This window comes from Sebastes umbrosus, chromosome 20 (genome assembly GCF_015220745.1).
Source record: "Sebastes umbrosus isolate fSebUmb1 chromosome 20, fSebUmb1.pri, whole genome shotgun sequence".
NCBI lineage: Eukaryota > Metazoa > Chordata > Actinopteri > Perciformes > Sebastidae > Sebastes > Sebastes umbrosus.
This window is the reverse complement of record NC_051288.1, coordinates 21,167,581-21,185,955: the sequence shown is the minus strand read 5'-3', so window position 1 is coordinate 21,185,955 and position 18,375 is coordinate 21,167,581. Positions and strand designations below refer to the sequence as shown.

At 41.0% G+C, this 18,375-nt stretch overlaps 1 long non-coding RNA gene across 2 annotated transcripts in view; it reads right to left on the bottom strand.

The window, feature by feature from the left end:
- The window catches only part of LOC119479272, a 209,292-nt gene extending 192,258 nt beyond the window's left edge, over positions 1-17,034 (bottom strand). For both annotated transcript variants that reach the window (XR_005204652.1, XR_005204653.1), the window contains exon 1: positions 16,760-17,034. This is a non-coding gene — a long non-coding RNA (uncharacterized LOC119479272). The remainder of the gene's footprint in view (positions 1-16,759) is intronic.
- Positions 17,035-18,375: the final 1,341 nt, after the last annotated feature.

Genomic DNA, 18,375 nt, shown 5'->3' with positions numbered 1-18,375 from the left:
CACCCAGGGATCTCTCTCCCGGTTTAATAATTCATGAATGTTCGGGCTGCTGCCGTAATCCTGACTGACACTAAAAGTCTGTCTAGATTTAGCGTCATGAAATTTTCATCCGTAAATGTACAGTCGAGCTCCGTCTTCCGCCTCCCCTCTTCCTCTCTTTTAAGGAGCACTCTTGCTTTTACTGAGAATCTCTCTCTCTCTCTCTCTCTCCCGGCAATTCTGCACGGCTAGCCTCATTCTCTCACTCACATGCACACTTGTATGAGCATAAACATATACAGGCATGCACAGCGACAGGTAACACACTGACACACACATATATACAGAGAGCCAGACAGAACGAGAGAGAGAGAGAGAGAGAGAGAGACAGCACAACACTTGACATTCCACTTTGCTCCATCTTGATGGGGATATTTACTGTGTCACATCTGGAGTCATTTGTTCATCTGTGCAGCAGCTGAGGAGAGGCGTGGACCCCATGAGGACAAAGTGACTTACAGAACCGTGAGTGGATATTTCAGTGAGGACCGTTCCCACAGGAAATCAACATCCTAACTGAGTGTCGGTCTCATGTTGAGCGAGAGAGAGCGGCACTGAAACACAACCCTAGCAGTTGTGTCCTCTCCACTCCCTGCACTGTCTAACTCTGGTTGTATTAAAGGACATTTTTAACATCACATCCTGAGTTTTTACTGTCTACAATGGTAAAAATCGTAATAGCAAGCTTGTTCCTAAAATGTGCATCACATTGGTGGATGTATCGCCTGGTTCAACTTGCAGAAATGACCTAGAATTAAATTTATTCCAACCTCATCACTGGACAGAATGTTGATATTGGACGATTCTGCAAAAACGCAGATTATGCAAAATTTTTTTTTTTGCTTGTTTGTTTGCTTTTAAGCAAGATTAGGGAAACATTGTTATTTTTTTTTTTAAAGCATTAAACTAAAACTATGGTTTATTTCAACTTGGGTTGTATTTGCGCAGCTCTTGTTATCAGTTCTATCGGTTATGCTGACGGAGATCTGCTGAGATAAGGGATGTCACGATGCCTGAAATTTAGTAGTCAAAATTTGATACCACGGTAAAAATCAAAACAATATGGGCTGCAACTAAAGATTAATTGGCAATAATCTGTTGATTATTTTCTTGATTAATGGATTAGTTGTTTGGTGTATAACATGTCAGAAAAGGGTGAAAAATGTTGTTTCCCAAAGCTCAAGATGACGTCCTCAAATGTTTTGTTTTGTCCACAACTCAAAGATATTCAGTTTACTGTCATAGAGGAGTAAAGAAACAAGAAAATATTCACATTTAAGAAGCTGGAATCAGAGAATTTTTTCCTTTAAAAATGACTCAAATCGATTAATTGATTATCAAAATAGCTGGCGATTCATTTAATAGTTGATAACTAATCGATTCATCATTACAGCTCTACAATATAAATCCCATGTACTTCAACATACAACTTTTATTACCATTTACATACTGTTTTTTGTGAATTTATTATTAATCCCTGATGAGCCGACTGAAGTTTCTTGCCAAAAACTACATTTTAGAAGATTACATTTGAACACATCATGATAACGTTATAATTTACGTTCGCCAAATTCTCATTTTACGGAATAGAGCCTGAACGTCATTATGTAACTAAATGCAATGACCGTATGATAGCTGTTACTGTAGCTCCATTATTTAGCCAAGAAGGACTCTGCTGCTTACCGGCTGCTAACAGCTACCGTTACCAGCTCTCCTCCTGCGGATTTGTTGTTCACAATGTAGCATTATCAGGGACATTTTCTATCATCCCTGGGACAACGGGACAACGTTAGTCTCGAGCCCTGATCCCTGGTACCTACGGCAGGAAAACGAGTACCGTCACGTTTTCAGAATTTCGGCACTGACTTGGTACCAAAGAATCGGTTCTTGTGACATCCCTAGCTCAGATCTCCGAACACAGCAATGTCATCAAGAATAGGCCCAACAGGGCAAACAAAACCCCCAGGTTAGTTAAACGTAAGAGAAACTAAAGCTACCTTTTATCACTTGGTTCAATTCCCAAAAAGGGATTTAGGGAACTATGTTACAATGGACTTTGTTTTAGTTAGGTTTGTTTTAAAGCCAATTCCCTACAGGGAACAGTAGCTAAATACATTATCATAACCAACAGGCACAATAACAAGAACTAAAAGAAGAAAATAGGACTCACATTGTATATTTCCCCTTAAGTGGTAGCATAGATATACTGAGAAACTGTGTCCCCAGTCTCCCCTAGGCTCCATTCATGTGTGCTAAGCTCACCAAAATCTGTTCAAACTGGTCTTGCACGCACTTTAATTCTGTGCACAAAACTTCAAGCTCTTTTGCTGTTGAATTTTTCATTTTAGAAATAATTAGAGTTAAATAACTGTGAAACTTTAATAAAAGCCTGTGCAATCAAAGAAACTGAATAACACTAATAGCATTTTAGGACGCCGCTATAGAAATGTCCATCAAACTCAACGTGAGCGATATGCTTTGACGTTATTTAATTGTGCATTTGGCATGCATCCAATTTTTGTAGAGCTATGAACGCACTCCCACACACCCTAACTCCGCAGAAAAACAGAGAAAGACGTTTAAGAAAAAGTCTTCAAGGAGACAGCTTGTTGAACAATCCCGTCCTTTTTCCTGGAGGGAGGGAAAATCCTTCATCATCACGCACACACATAGCGCCTCATACCAGGCATTTATACGAGGCATGAGACTATAACTCCACAACGCGGTTCTTAGAGTTTATGACAGAGCTCATACATTGTACGCCCAGAGCTGTTTTTATATTATACAGTAGAAACAACTCTTCCCTTTTTTTTCCATTAAAAATGCACTTCATGGTTTTAGAGAGTAATCAGCTGATAAGACGCCTGGAGCTTAGCCTCTCGCCGTATCAGTTAATTCTCTCTAGAAGAAAGAAAGAAGTGGAGCCCGGGGAGGAGTTGATAAACTTTCAATGCTCATCGACGGGCATTCATTGCCACAGTTAAGTGCCAACCGTTGCCACAGTATTAATAGCCCGCTTATCAGAGAGAGAGAAAGGCCCTTTAATTGGCTGCCGGGGTAATTTCTCTCCAGTATCAAAACACGGACCAGCAGAATAGATGCACAGATAACCCTCCGATGACAGTAATGTTTCTAATTACCACCCACCTCTGCTTCCATCACTTCCATTTTTCTCTCCATCTTCTACCCCCGCCCCCTCCATACTCCCGCATGCTTCAAGAGGGATAAGTCAACCTGAAGAGAGAGGTAACCACAGTGTGGAAAAGCACCACTCACACTAATGGACAGAATATGGTAGCGAGGAGGGAAAAGGGTTTGCGGACTCCAGACTCACTCACCCCCAATTTCATATCCCTCTTTTTTTGCACTTTATTTAATGTCCTCCTTTTTTTTTTTCTCTTGGCTTAAACACTTCTCATACTATCCGCTTCGCTCGGGAAGAAAGAAATCAGGAAGCACCTCTACGACGTGCACCCTTGTAAACTCTATGCACTCTCTGGCAGCTGTAAAATATGCATGGCAGCATATCTTTGGTGATTTCTTTTTTTTTTTAACCAGGGACACATTTTATGCAGGTTACAATACCACCCGATGACACCTATAAAGACAAAAAAAAAAGATCAGCCACATTTTCTCTATCTCTCCTTCACCTCTTTAGCCCGGCTGGAGGACAGTCGAGTGGAAGCCGTTATATCAGCAGTCTGGCCGTTTGCTTTTATTGGTGCTTATTAAAAAAGGACATGGAGCGTTGCGGTTAGTGTGCTCTCCTCGCCGTCCTTTCCAATTCTGCTGCTGGACTATGACAATGTTCATGCCAGTTTTTATTCTTTATTTACATGATTCCGTCTAGTATAAATTTTATGCTATTTCTGTGATCTTAAAAACAGCACATTAAAGTTTTAGCATGCTGCTAAAAATGGGACTAGCGCTGCTACATTTGCACCATGTGACTGGCTTTCCATTGGGAAAAGTGAACGCTCCTCTTCGCTGGTTTATTGACGTCGGTTACCACAGCACTGCATTGGGAAGGCATCTGGTGGAAAAGCTGCCGAGATCTTTTCCAACAAAGGCATAAATCTTCTTATTGTCAGGCCATTAGACAATTATTGTTTTCATTGCAAGAAATAAAACATGAGCTGCCTGAACAAGCTTCCAACTGCAAAGCACATTAGATTGAGGATTCAGCCATGACTGACAGCTGACGTGACCATACGATTTCATACTAGCTTGTAGTGAAGGAGGCTAAATAACACTCAAAATCTACGCAAAATTTTGCCTAAAGTGAAGCCAAAACATCTCGATCGCCCCCTGGTGGCTGGCTGCAGTATAGGCCATAAATCCCGCCTCCTCTATGTTAGCGGATGAGACATGGGCCAAACTAAAAAAATCTAAATACACGTCCATTTACATTTTTACCAAAGATGGTCTCTGTCATTTTAGGTTGTTCTTATCATGCTGATGTATGTTCAAGTGTTAATTTTTCTGTTAAGTTTGGTTTAATTAGTTATTTGATGCTATAAAAAGGGGGCGAGACGTCATGATTGACAGCTGCTCTGATTGACAGCTACTCTGATTGAAGTAGTCACGCAGCCGGAGGCTCGGGAATTGAACGAGAGAGAAGATATAATTTTAACTTTCCATAACCGTCATGAGTCTGTGTAATAGAACATGTGTCAATTATGGTTAGTTGTTAGTTGTCTTTCTAGCCAAACAGCTGCCGTGGTGCTAACGTAGCAGCTAGATGGCTCACACTAGCAAGCTGCAGCCGCGCTCGACTCGTGATTGGCCCGGAAGGCAAATCAAAGGTGATGAGGCCGGGGTATTCGATATTTTTCTTTTTGTTACCAAATCCCTTGAAAAGAAAAACAAGATGCACTTTGGCTAACCTTCCTGTACTTGTGAAACCTTCACCATAACCCTCATCTGTCACACTCACATATGCACGATGACAAGATTCAATTCTCTGTGATGCAGATACTATCAAAAGCATGATAATCAAATGCATAACCCCATTTGATGTTTTTCCTTTTTTGTCTTTGAACAAGTGTGAAGAAGCCGTTGCCCTGAAGACGAAAAAAAACGAACGTTTGAACCAGGCTTCAAAACCGGAGAGGACAAATTTAGTCTGGTGAACTATCCGTGACTCTCATCTTTTGATCAGAATGGTAACTAATGATACAGAAGAAAGAAGAATTGTCTCTTATCTGTGCAATTCACATATAGCCTGCTGGTGTCTGCTCAGAAGCACTGCCTCCTGTGTGTAGGCAATTATAAAGGGGAAAGATGGAGGATGGGGGAATAAAAGAGGAAATACAAATTTACCATGTAATGGAGTGATCACGTTTCATATGACTTGTTGATGGCGAGTTACATATGTATCTGCTGGAGCGGAAAAAATGCATTAGTATTCAATACTGACGCGCAGGACAAGACGCTAAATACAGGTATGACTTGGTATGGGTGGGAGGCTGCTCAGTGACTTGAGCTAATGTGTTCATTTCATTCCCGTGTTCAAGGTGCGTTGATGGCATGCAGCCAAATTTCAGTGTGTGTGACAATGTGTGTGTGTGTCGGAAAACAATGACAAACACACACTCACACTCAGGGTCCTCTGGCCCCCATTTGAAGGAGATGATGCTCGGTGGGCAATCTCAGCAGACAGATGTCAGCGCCTTATTAAAGAAGATGCCTGCCAGCCTCGGGGGCCGGGAGAAGGCTATGAATAAATTTATTACACTAATGTACTGACCTTAAAACTGTAAGTGACGTTCAAACGCTGCGGTGATGCAGGCAATTGATGTGATAGTCATTAAGGAGAGGTGGAAATGTATGGTGGAAAAATTTCTTCAGCCCGTGATATGTGATATTTTGCTTTTGCTTGTCTGCATGTTATGTGAAGTTACGTTCCCATTAAAATGTTGTGCAAGTTTTAAGCAAAATTCAGAAATTTCCGCAAAATAAAATGTGAAACAGTGAGTGTTCCTATCAGCTACCTTTATGCATATAGACGTGACAAGATTCAGAGGTGTGGACTGGAGTCACATGACTCAATGTACACAAATTTGGTGACTCGACCTTTAAAAAAAACAGACTTAAAACTCGACTTTAACTTTAACACCAGTGACTCCACTTGGGACTTGAGCCTTTTGACTTCCCCCACGCCCAAAGATTAAAAAGTATGTTACCCATATTTAAAAAGTGTGCCATGAATCAATTCATGATTTCCCTTCAATTCCTGAATCAACTGACGTTAACGCTATTCAACACTTAATCCCCCAGATCCACTTTGTTTGAACCAATCTGACAGCATCCAATCAAGTTGCAGGAGAAAACCACGAAGAACTAATGTTGCGTTACTCTAGGTTCCAGGGTGGAGAGGAGGTCGTGTTGCTCTGGCTCTATCTGTTTGGCGTGGAGAGGAGGTCGTGTTACTCTGGCTTTATCTGCTTGACATCCTCCTGGATCCACCTTCTCACATATGTTCACATTATATGTATTCATTTTTGTCATATGGATTGTCTATGCTGTATTTTTATTATGTTGTTACTCTGTACACACGACATCTATTGCACATGTGTCCATCCTGGAAGGGGGAAACTTGAGATCTGTGATTTTGGGCTATACAAATAAAATTGACTTGACTTACTGCACACAAAATGTCTGCAGGAAAAATGTCCTCAGTCTGTGTTATCTCTCCATTCTTCTCTCAATGACCATGTCACCACATGTGCATCCACGCTGCCACCACATCAGCTTCGTCCACGCGTCTCCAGAGGAAAACCCCAAATGGGGCCCGTTTCCATGCCAGGACTGGGAATGCACGGTGGCTGAGGACTTTCCACCACCTCTATCACCAGCAAACCACCTCAAACAGCCCCAAAGCCATGCAGGAACGCTGGGAGCTCTCATCAGGGCCTGATTAGGGCTGTGAGTGGGCCGTCGGTCATGGACCAGCAGGAGGAAGTGGCAGGGCAATGGTTTCCAGACTAAAGACTGGTAGCCATTGACTGTGCAGCACTGGAAGCGTTACTATTAAAGTCTGAATGTGACATCACCAAAAAAAACAAAGATGAAATGAAGCTCTGTTCTCCCCGAGGCCGATGCGGTGGTTTACGGCGATGCCAGCATGTGGAAACGCTGCAGTGCACACATGTGCCCACGCGCGCACGCTCACACACGTGGACGTGCCCACATTTCCTCTTTGATGCACAGACGCACGCAACATGCAGCCACAGTCAGCTTTGTCAAAGGAGAGAAATATCTTTCAGAAAAAAAAAATAATCAGCCCCGCACATCTAGCTTAAAAGACTCGTAGACATTCCTGTCTGACTTCCCAAAATCTCCTCTCAAATGATTTCTATTTCCTTTGACATTAGATAAACTCATAATTCCTGATGACAGAATGATAACCATTAGATATAAACACCGCTGGAGCTGAATAAATGTGCTGAAAAACAGAATCTTTTTAGATTTTCTTCACTCTGATCACCAACAAAACTGACACCCCACGTCCCTATAACTCTGCCTCTTTGCCTCCCACTCACACAAACACAGTCGGCATCCGTCTCCCCCACACATTATCATGCCAACAGCTGGGCTCGGACCCCCGCTGACAAACTGTGAGATATTGCCTCATCTGTTAGTGAATGCTTTAACCGTTATAAAGACCCACTTTTCCAGCGCAAACACCCAGACCATCTCATGCAGGGTCCTAATGTTAATAATCAGGCATTAGATGGGACGATGATACTCACTCATAGACTTGGGCCGGGCTAGTCTGGCAATGGAGGTTTTTTTTTTTTTCCTACTTTTCCTCCTCATCAGATAGGAAATTGAAGCCATCCGTCTGCGGAAGGCTTCCAGCAGGGACAGACCAATTGTCCCTGATGATAACGCGGGTTGCCGGATCCTCCCGCCATGTGCATTATTGATGGCCATCAGTCGGCGTGTGTCTGACCACATTTAAGTGTCTCAGCAGGGGGGTGGTGCAATAATCAAAATACACATACACACAGCTCGCTCTCGCCCTCGCATGCAGTCCATCATCAAGTGTGCATCGGCTCATCGAAGCTGGCACTCACAAGTGATGTGTTCATGCAAACAAATACACAAGGATGCAGGGATGGGCTGTACATAAGGGACCTGTTTACTGACACATTTATACGAGTTAGCAGAATTTTGCTTTTTGATGTTCAGCTAATTTTGCTTTAATTTGCTTGCATTGTATGTCAAGTTTTTATTAAAATGTTGCACAATTTTTAAGCAAATTTTAGAAATTTCCACAACAGTAAAATGCGAAACAGAACAGCTGCCTATATGCAGATAGATGTGACACAATTCAGAGGTATGGACTCGAGTCACACGACTTGGACTCGAGTCTCAAATTTGGTGACTTTAGACTCGACTTGACAAAATCAAAGGCTCGCGATAGGTTCAGACTGGTGACCTCGATACCGCAGCTCCACCACCCGATCACTACCGCGCAGACTCTGGCTCCAAATTATGTCACAATCTCAAGTTGGCATCTCCCATATCCAGGATATTTTGTCTTCATTTCTGTACAGTGGGAGGAAGTGGAGACGCGTCGTCCATCTTCATATACAGTCTGTAGTCCCCTCCAACTATTTCTTCTCCAAAGAAGCCTGAGTTCTTTGAGAAACATTAGGTCAAGCTGGTTTTGGCTTTAGCTAACCAGCCAGTAAGCCAGTTTAATATAGCTTACATACAATTATACATCATAAATTTGAGATGTATTTGACAAAATGTTTGGTAATCTATTCCTAATTTGTTGAAACAAATGCATGTGTTTGCTATGTGTACAGCCACATACAGTATGTATAGATGCAGAGAGCTGCACCATCTGCTGTGTATACAGCATACAGCATGTGTACAAGCAGCATATATAAACCTACACAGTACAACAACATTACTTATGGACCGGGGTAGCAGCACACTTGAGCTGACACAAACAAGGTAGCAGCTATAAAGCGCTTTAAAAGGCAAATAAATCACACATCAGAAAAAGCGATGCTTTCTTCTTGAGCAGGAGCTGAAATGGACTGCACACTGACGCTAAACATAAACAGGGAACAGTAAAATCACTCAAACGCAAATGGAAAAACCAGACCGCCGTTAAAAAATCACTAGCAGTGCTGAACGCTCGTACTGAGGCAGCTCTTGCAGGTGTATCGACACCAGTCCAAACATCTGTTTACCATACAGTTGTTTTACTCATTCTCTTTAATCAGCGGAGCCCACCTGCCTTCCTACTCTGCCTTTACGTTTCCTCATTCTACAAAACGGCCCCCCTCCTGGCCGCCATGAGCCAGACAGGTGTGTGAGCCAGCTTCCTGCGTCTGCTTGGTAACAGAGACTGTGTCTATAGAGCCAGCGGGGGCTTCGTGTGACCAGAGGGGAGGGTTTACACTTGTGTAGCACACGCTATTCCTGTCAGATATCCCGTCAGGAGATGGCACCGACATCAAGCAGCAAACATGAATCTGCATTCATAAATGAGAGGATGTGACAGACAGACTGGGAGAAAACGAGATGTAACGCCACGAACAGGTTGTCAGTTTGTTCTCCTGGGCTTCCAAACACAAATCAATCCCTTAATCTTCAATAATTGTGTTCATAATTAATGAGTCGTTTTATGTATTACATTAGGGCTTTCAACGTTACCGGTTTTAGCGACACTAATTTCTCGCATTACCACAGTCAATGTTTCGGAGGTTGTAGCAGGCTCAATGTGAAGCTAGAGTGAAGATACCTAAGGAGTCCATTGGTACCAAAACATGTCATACTAGCGTGTCGCAAAGGAAGCTAGATAACGCTCCAAACTTACGCTAAATTTTGGCGTGGAAAAACGGGCATGGCCATTTTCAAAGGGGTCCCTTGACCTCTGACCTCAAGATATGTGAATGAAAATGGGTTCTATGGGTACCCACGAGTCTCCCCTTTACAGACATGCCCACTTTATGATAATCACATGCAGTTTGGGGAAGTCATAGTCAAGTCAGCACACTGACACACTGACAGCTGTTGTTGCCTGTTGGGCTGCAGTTTGCCATGTTATGATTTGAGCATATTTCTTTAAAGCTAAATGTATTACCTGTGAGGGTTTTTGGACAATATTTGTCATTGTTTTGTGTTGTTAAGTGATTTCCAGTAATAAATATATACATACAGGAAGCATATTTGCCCACTCCCATGTTGATAAGAGTAGTAAATACTTGACAAATCTCCCTTTAAGGTACATTTTGAACAGATAAAAGATGTGAGATTAATTTGCGATTAAACACGATTAAATATTTTAATCGATTGACAGCCCTATATTATATATTATATATAACATGACCCTGGAGTTTCCTGTGAGCATGTATCCAGATTCACCTCATCTTCTTTAGAAAAGAGTGAGGACAAGCCAAAACCTGATCTAGGGTTGGATAAAGGCGACGGAGGTGAGGTGTAATTGACTGATCTGAGGAAAGCAAACCCGATAGGCCAGCTGTATAGGGCCCCACTGCAACACCACCTTTGTTTAACCGGTCATTACCCCGGCGTAAACCAGCACGAGCTTCTCCTCAGGTGCGTCAGCTAATCTCCTTTTATACCTGCGGTGATAAGATAGACTCCCTCTTGATCCCCGTGTTTCCTCTCTCGCCGTAACATCTCTGGGGCTGAGCCTGTCGCAGCATGTCTGACATCTGTCAGACAGAGGAAACAGCGGAGGGGGGGGGAGTGAAGCATGATCCAATGAGGCCCCAGATGTAGGCACTATATTTGGCATGTAGCGGACTTTACATCCACCTGAAATCACTTTAGTCAACTGTTTCATTTCTGAAAATTCAACGCATTAGACGTCTTTATGATCTAAATATGGATTTAAGTTCAGTATCCAGTGAAAAACACACTAACTCTTCTAAAAACTGACTTTTCATTGAGGTCACTTTTTGATCTCTTGTGCTGTTTTGTCGACTGTGGGGAATTCCACTTAGACAACCCTGCCTGTTTAGATGTGTGCAAGCTCTTCTTTATCTTCCTGTATCACCTAATTCCACTGACACACGTATAATATGCAAGTCTAAATTTACTGTATGCTATTTCTATTTCATTTATTCTTGTGCCAATGTCCCTGACCTGATATAACATCTACTATAAAAGGATGATGATTATTCAATTTAAAGTTAAAAACACCAGAGAGGTAGTACACACAATATGGGAATATATCACCAACTTAAAATGCAACAACATCAGAACCGGTCCACCACAGCCCAGCAGCACCAGGTCCAGCTCCAGCATCATCCAGAGTCAGTTCACCCAATGTATATGAAAAAATATTAACTGGTTTTCTTTTTGAGATACCTGCCTCTGAGATTTCTGACTTCATCTAATGATTATTAACATTGTCGATTAATCTGTCGATTATTTTCTGGACTAATCGCCCAAGATGACGTCCTCAAATGTCTTGTTTTGTCCACAACTCAAAGATATTCAGTTTACTGTCATAGAGGAGTAAAGAAACAAGAACATATTCACATTTAAGAAGCTGCATTCAGAGAATTACACACCTCAGAGATAGATATATATCTCAAAACCTGCACCAAAAAAACCCTAAAAACATCTGCATGGCAATAACAACAAGAGGTAAGTGAGAAAATGTGTTTTCATATTGAGCGAGTGATATTTTTTGTAATTTGGGTGAACCAGCCGAGGTGGTACAGTGTGCAGACTAAACAAGGGGTACAGAAAAGGCCAAAGTGCAAGATTGCGTGTGAAGCCACCACTTCCTTTTTAAAGAGCTGCACCATGTTGAGCTCTCAAAGGCGAGCAGGGTAGACAGCTAAATTTTTAATGCCCCCCGCCCTGCCGCCCCTCTGCCATGTTTCCAGCCATTGTGACAAGGCTGTTTGGATATTGTGCAATTGCTTTGCAGCAGCTTGAAGCTAATATGATCAAACACACCACATAGCAACCTGCTCCGGAGGTGGTGTCAAGGGATGAGAGGGGTGGGGGGGAGAATGGGGTTCGGATCGGGGAGGGAGGAGGCGGTGAATAGGACGAGTCAATAGGGGGTTCGCGTGTCTAGTGCTGCCAGGTGTCTGTTCCCATCCCAAAGCCCAAAGCAGCAGCCGCCTGTACCCATAACAGCCCGGGAGGCACCCTCGATGACAATAAGACATCATCTGCAAACGCTACAATTACCCCCTGTCATTCTGCTGAGCTTCTCTGTTAATTACACAAACCATTTCCTTCAAGATGGCCCGCTTGGCTGCCAGCCCGGGAATCTATCATTCCCGTATCTGCGGCTGTCTGATCCATGAACAGGTTAATCAGGTTAGTCATGAGTTAATACAGGTGGCATGTATTCAGGGGACAAGCTGGGCGCTCGCCAAAAAGAACATGCTCCACTTCAACCTGCCAAGCCTGGATCTTTCTTTTTTTTTCCTTCACTCTTTTTATCGTCATTCACACCACATCCTGTTTGTCTTCCTCTCCGGTGTGTCTTTCAGTGCTCCAGCTGAGCAATTATCCAGCTCCAGACCTGTAAATATCAACGATGATTTCTGATGAAGAGCAAGTCTCTACCTGCATGTGAGCTGGGCTTGAAAACCACATACTGCTTCAATGGAGGCCGATCGCTCTGTTTGCATTGTATCATATTGTGCTGTAATATAGACCGCTGTTTACTTTGTGCGATACATTTTCCACTGAGGTTAAGTGGCTCTGTGGAGAAGCAGTGCCACTGGCGTACACCTCCCCCCACAGCGGTATTAGCCAATATTTCCAACAGGCGGTGTCTCAGACACATCTGTGTCCTTGTTTGGACGTCGGCATTGTCTGTTGTGAGAGAGATTTGAGTCTTCTCTCCCCGTGGAAACACAGCTAGCATGCTGGAATACATATGATGTCAATCTCAATTTTACCACACTACAGCTAAAGTAAAATTGATTTAAGTTATGAATATAGTTAGGTTTTATGGGAATTAGAGCTGTCAAAGTTAACATTATAATTACTCATTAACGCAAATTTGTTTTGACGCCGCTAATTTCTGTAATGCATTAATGCAACTTGTGATATTTAGGTGGTAGCAGGCTCGGTTTTAAAGCTAGAGTGAAGATCCTGGTATCACATGAAACTAAAAAACCTAAGGAATCCATTGGCACCAACCATGTCATACTAGTTTGTAGGGAAGGAGGCTAAATAACGCTCCAAATTTACGCTACATTTTGGCGAGGAAAAACTGGCATGGCCATTTTCACAGGGATCCCTCGACCTCTGACCTCAAGATATGTGAATGAAAATGGGTTCTATGGGTACCCACGAGTCTCCCCTTTACAGACATGATCACTTTATGCTTACTCCATGTAGTTTTTTTAATGTAGTATGAATGTAGTCTAAATATAAAAATGGTTTCTGCATACTGGCGTCCCTAAACAGTCTTGGAATTGCATAAATTGGACTGGAAATGAGCCAGATTGTATTCAGCAGGTGGGATTTAAGGGGTTAAATATGTAAAAGCTAAAAGAATATTCAATTTGGGGAATTTGGGATCATAGTACCATTTTGCATCTTAACAATACAATACAATATGTGTTTGTTTTTGGCCCGTGGCCCACCATTAAACTCCAGTTCTGGCCTCTCTAAGGGAAAAAGTTTGGGCACCCCTGCATTAGGATGTCTGTGACTGACAGGAAGGAAATAGTTTACCCACCTTTTTAATTTGCCACTACATCACAGCATGCACACTGTGGGGATTTCTGCTATGTTCCACTCATTACAGCCCACCTCTTCCTGGGGGGTTGGAAAGCATTAAAAGGACTATTCGGAGAGTTCTGCCAATACAAATTGGGAAGTTTAATTGCATTATAAAAATGTTTTATTCCATCCGAGTCGGCCCCAGTGAAGTGAATCTGGACTTAAAGATAGAGTATACTGTTGCATATTGGTTACATTACAAAAATATGTCAACTTATTTGAAAAAGCCACATTTTGATTTGCGTACTGCGGCGGGGATCGTTTGTTGGTTTTGTTTGCGCAACCTAAAAAAGGAACACACAAGCAGGGAGCAGGATGTGTCAGTCAGATATAGAGCATCTATACCCAGGAGAACACAAAGAGAAAACAATGATTCAGAGCCAATTATAACTTAAGAAATCTGGATCAGTCCACACTTCACTTGGTAGAGTGAAAATACTGTAAAATATATGAAATATGGCTGCTTAGCTGCAGGGTGCAGAAACTGTTAAAATGCCAATATTCTGCCAATATTATCCTTTTAATTAATTTGATTTCCACAAACAGCTTTCTTATTTTGTTGTGAAAACTTAATTTGATTACTTGCAAACTTTGGTTCACTGGTTTAGTTGCAGGAACATTAGGGGTGAGAAAAAAATGAATTCACCTAGGTATCACAATTTGTTTTTTTACTATTTTGAAATAGATTTTTTAATGCCAGAATCAGTATATTTGCTTCATTTGAGTCTATGCGGAGGTAGAAGGAAGTTACCGCTTTTATTGTTGTAGTCTGAGTAACGTGACGTCACATACGTTACAATGACTGGTATATTTGACTTCAGGACATCTCTGACTACATACATGCTGAAAATCAAACATTTTCATTGTATTCATTTTGATATTTTCCAAAGTAAAAGTCCCTAGAAGTGAACGATTCAACTTTTACCCATGGTCTACTGTTAAAAAAGTTAACAAAAATCACAATAAATCATAAGATCGAATCGCAATACTTGTAGAATCGCAATATTTAAAAATCACAATACACATCGAATCGGCACCCAAATATCATAATAGTATCAAATAGATAGATGTCCCAGCCCTAAAGACCATTGTATTAAAAATAGGCAAATTCTAAGAAGTTTTGAATAAGTGAATAAGACATTTTGTGCCAACATATTCTGAAATCATAAGCAGCAAACAGGACAAAAAGAAAAAAATGCATTTTTCTCAACATTGTCCAGCCATAAGTTACAACTTGATTTTAGCTGTGCAAGTGTAAAATCAAATATAAAACTGTGGCATAACTGTCAACAAGGTCCTCTGCACTGCAGCATTTTGTGATCTGTAACTCGGTGTGATATTTATCTGTTGGGATAAATACCAGCATATGAATTGCCCAAATCCCCGTGACCATGAAAACTTCACCCCCAATTTGCTGCGGAAGTCAACATCTCTGTCCGTGGACAGGTTTGTAAATACATCACCTCCGATATTGTGAATGGACGCCCTGTTAATACACAGAGGTGTTTCAGAAGCTTGTAAATAAACAGCCCTGAAGGTGTATCTCATTATGAGCCATAAGGAAACATTGGCTGCTTTTACAGGGAGTGAGGGTGTGGGCACCGGGACGGGGGGGGCATTTCCGATAAGCAGGCAGACCCACCACTACCAGCAACCAAACCTCCCACACAGCTATGGGTCACCTGAAACCACACAGACCCCCCACTTCCATAACCACAGTGCCAGGCTGAGCAGGAAGCAGAAAAACTAAAAAATTAGCCAGCTTTTCTTTTTTTTTTTTTTTGCAACCACTCCACAGAAAGCCAGCCCGACACATCACACGCACTGTCTGCCTACTCTGCTTACTCAGTCACACCACATGTATTGAACAGGAGGCTGGCTTCAAATCTTGTTTTTGCATGCTTTATAAGAAGTGTAAATAGTGAATACTGCCAAATAGTTCACAAACATACTGTTTGAACCGCAAGAAAAACAGACGGACGCAAGCCGCACTGGACACATTAGAAACACTTTAAAGCAAATAGTTTGAGGTATTCTGTTTACTCTTGTTTGGAGGTCAATTCAGTACATCTACTGCAAAATACTGATTTATAGTAAGGTTGTATTCAAAACCATTCAACATCAAGAGAAGTATAAATTTAAATGAGGAATGTTGATGCAAAAAAAACACTGAATAGGTAATGTGGAATATAACAAATATACTCTTTGAAACGCCGGTATGGCATGTCAAGAAAAAAATAATGTTTTTTGGGGTTGCTACTACATCAGGATTCCACATTTGAAAGATTACGTGTACAATTCAGTAAGCCAACATACGTGGAGCATGATTATTACATGACCACACAGATACTCAAGAAAGCACAGCAGAGAATGGGGATGACAGGAAACCTCCCTGACCAAACAGCATTAGAAACAATTGTTTTTATCTTATGACTCACCGGGTTGGGAATCACTGGAATATACTACGTAGTGAACAGAGATGGATAAACCTTAACCCAGCAATCCACCTGATATGCAGCAGCAGTGTAAAATACATAAGCTGTGCAGCAGATGTATGTCATTTATGTACATAAAAAATCACAAGAATGCATTGCTCGTCATATTTAAATCCCTAAAAACCAACATGCAGACATTAGCAACATTTAAACAAAAATAAAAAAAAAAATAAAACAGCAACAACCAAGGAGGAAACATGTCACAGAACTAACTCCACAATACTGAAACATGATTATTCATATGTTTATCAGCACTTAAATCAACAGCATGAATGTCCCATAATAATATGCCAAACAGCAACCACAACACAAGCTTGTCCACTAAAGGAAACTAACATTAATTCACAACCAAATGCACACAGCTAAAGACACAATGACAGGAATTATCAGGCAGCCAAACACAGCAAATACACCAACAACATAAAACATGCATGTTAGCACAAGCAGTTAGCACTTAGCTTACCTACCTTGCCCCCCTGGCTCCTCCTTTGGGAAGAGTGTCCTCCTGACCTGGTGCCAAGCTGCTACATCATGGCCTTACATCTGGCTTCAAGTGCACCTGTGTGGCCCACAGCTGATGTGAATGAAGGCAGAAGACCTTTCTGTACCCAAGCAGCAGCAATAGAGTGTCAAAAACACCATTATTTTCTCCACAAAGTCATCTTGAAGTGATAAAATCACACTTGTTGGTGGCTTGCTTGCTAATGAAATGCTACTTTAGGTAGCAGCAAGCACCTGCAGCATCTAATTGAAGTGGGCGGAGCCTCTAGAGCCTCAATGCAAAAGGTGTGTTTGATTGGCTGAACTGTTCACCAATAGGTGCCAGGTGTCAATTAGTCAATTAAAGGGTCAGTTCACCCAAATGACAAAACATATTTCCTCACTTAACTTATTTGTACTGGTATCTAGTCATGTGGATAGTTTTGGTTTCATTTACCCAGGTTTCAGGATGTCTGTCTCCTCCACCAGATACATACAGGTGAGTGGGTTTTTGTTTGTGGTGACAGCGTTGATCTCCAGAAACAGTTTGTCCCAATTTAAAGCCTATATTCTTGCATTTTAATACACTTAAATATAGATCCCATTTTTAGCATTATTATTATTTGCACTGTTGTTGTATATTGTAGTAGGCTATACATTTTTTTTTTTTTTTACATATTTACATATTTATTATTATATATCATAGTATAATGTGCACACTTTAACATACTTATTATACTATACTTATAATTTCTCTATGTTTATATGTATACTGTGGACCACCTCATGTATGTCCCTTGAAATAATATGGTGTAGCCTATTTTTTACACTTCCATAGTTATGTAAAAGAACAACACAAGATAAATGTATTAAAAAGAGAGTTATAATAATAATAATAATAATAATAATCACTTTATTTATATAGCACTTTTCAAAAACAGGTTACAAAGTGCTTTTACAAAGATATAAAAAGCAAGAGAAAATAACAGGTAGTAATAAATAATAATAAATAGTTTAATAGAGACGATTAAAGATTATTATAATATTATTTGTTGCACTATGAAAGTAAACACACACATATACATAATACATATACAGTATATGTATCTATATAGCTATAGATATTTAGACCCACTGCTCCAAGTGATCCACAGAACATGAATTGAATGTTTTTTTTTTTTATTATTTTTGTATTATTATTTCTTTAATTTCAAACAGTAATGAAACCAGGATATTTTCTATGGAAATGCATGTTTATGTTGAAGTTTTTCAAAGTTTTGGGAACCAAAAATGAAATCCCATTCTCCTCAAATGATTAGAGAATTTGTATTATTGTTTTGTATAATTTGGGCAAACCAGCACATGTGAACATCCCCAAGTCGTGTTTTATCTGCACTCATAAGATAAGACTCCCAGTAAAAACAAGTAAGAAATGAAAACACTGGAGTTGTACATTCCTTCTAAGCCAACAAAAGTACAGTGAATGCCTGCTGGTTCTGCTCGTACACTTTATGTCACAGCTTTTATGAGAGATTTCATGAAATACAACCTTAGTCATCATGCCCTTTATTCATAAAAAAATATTTGAGAATGTAATTTGGCA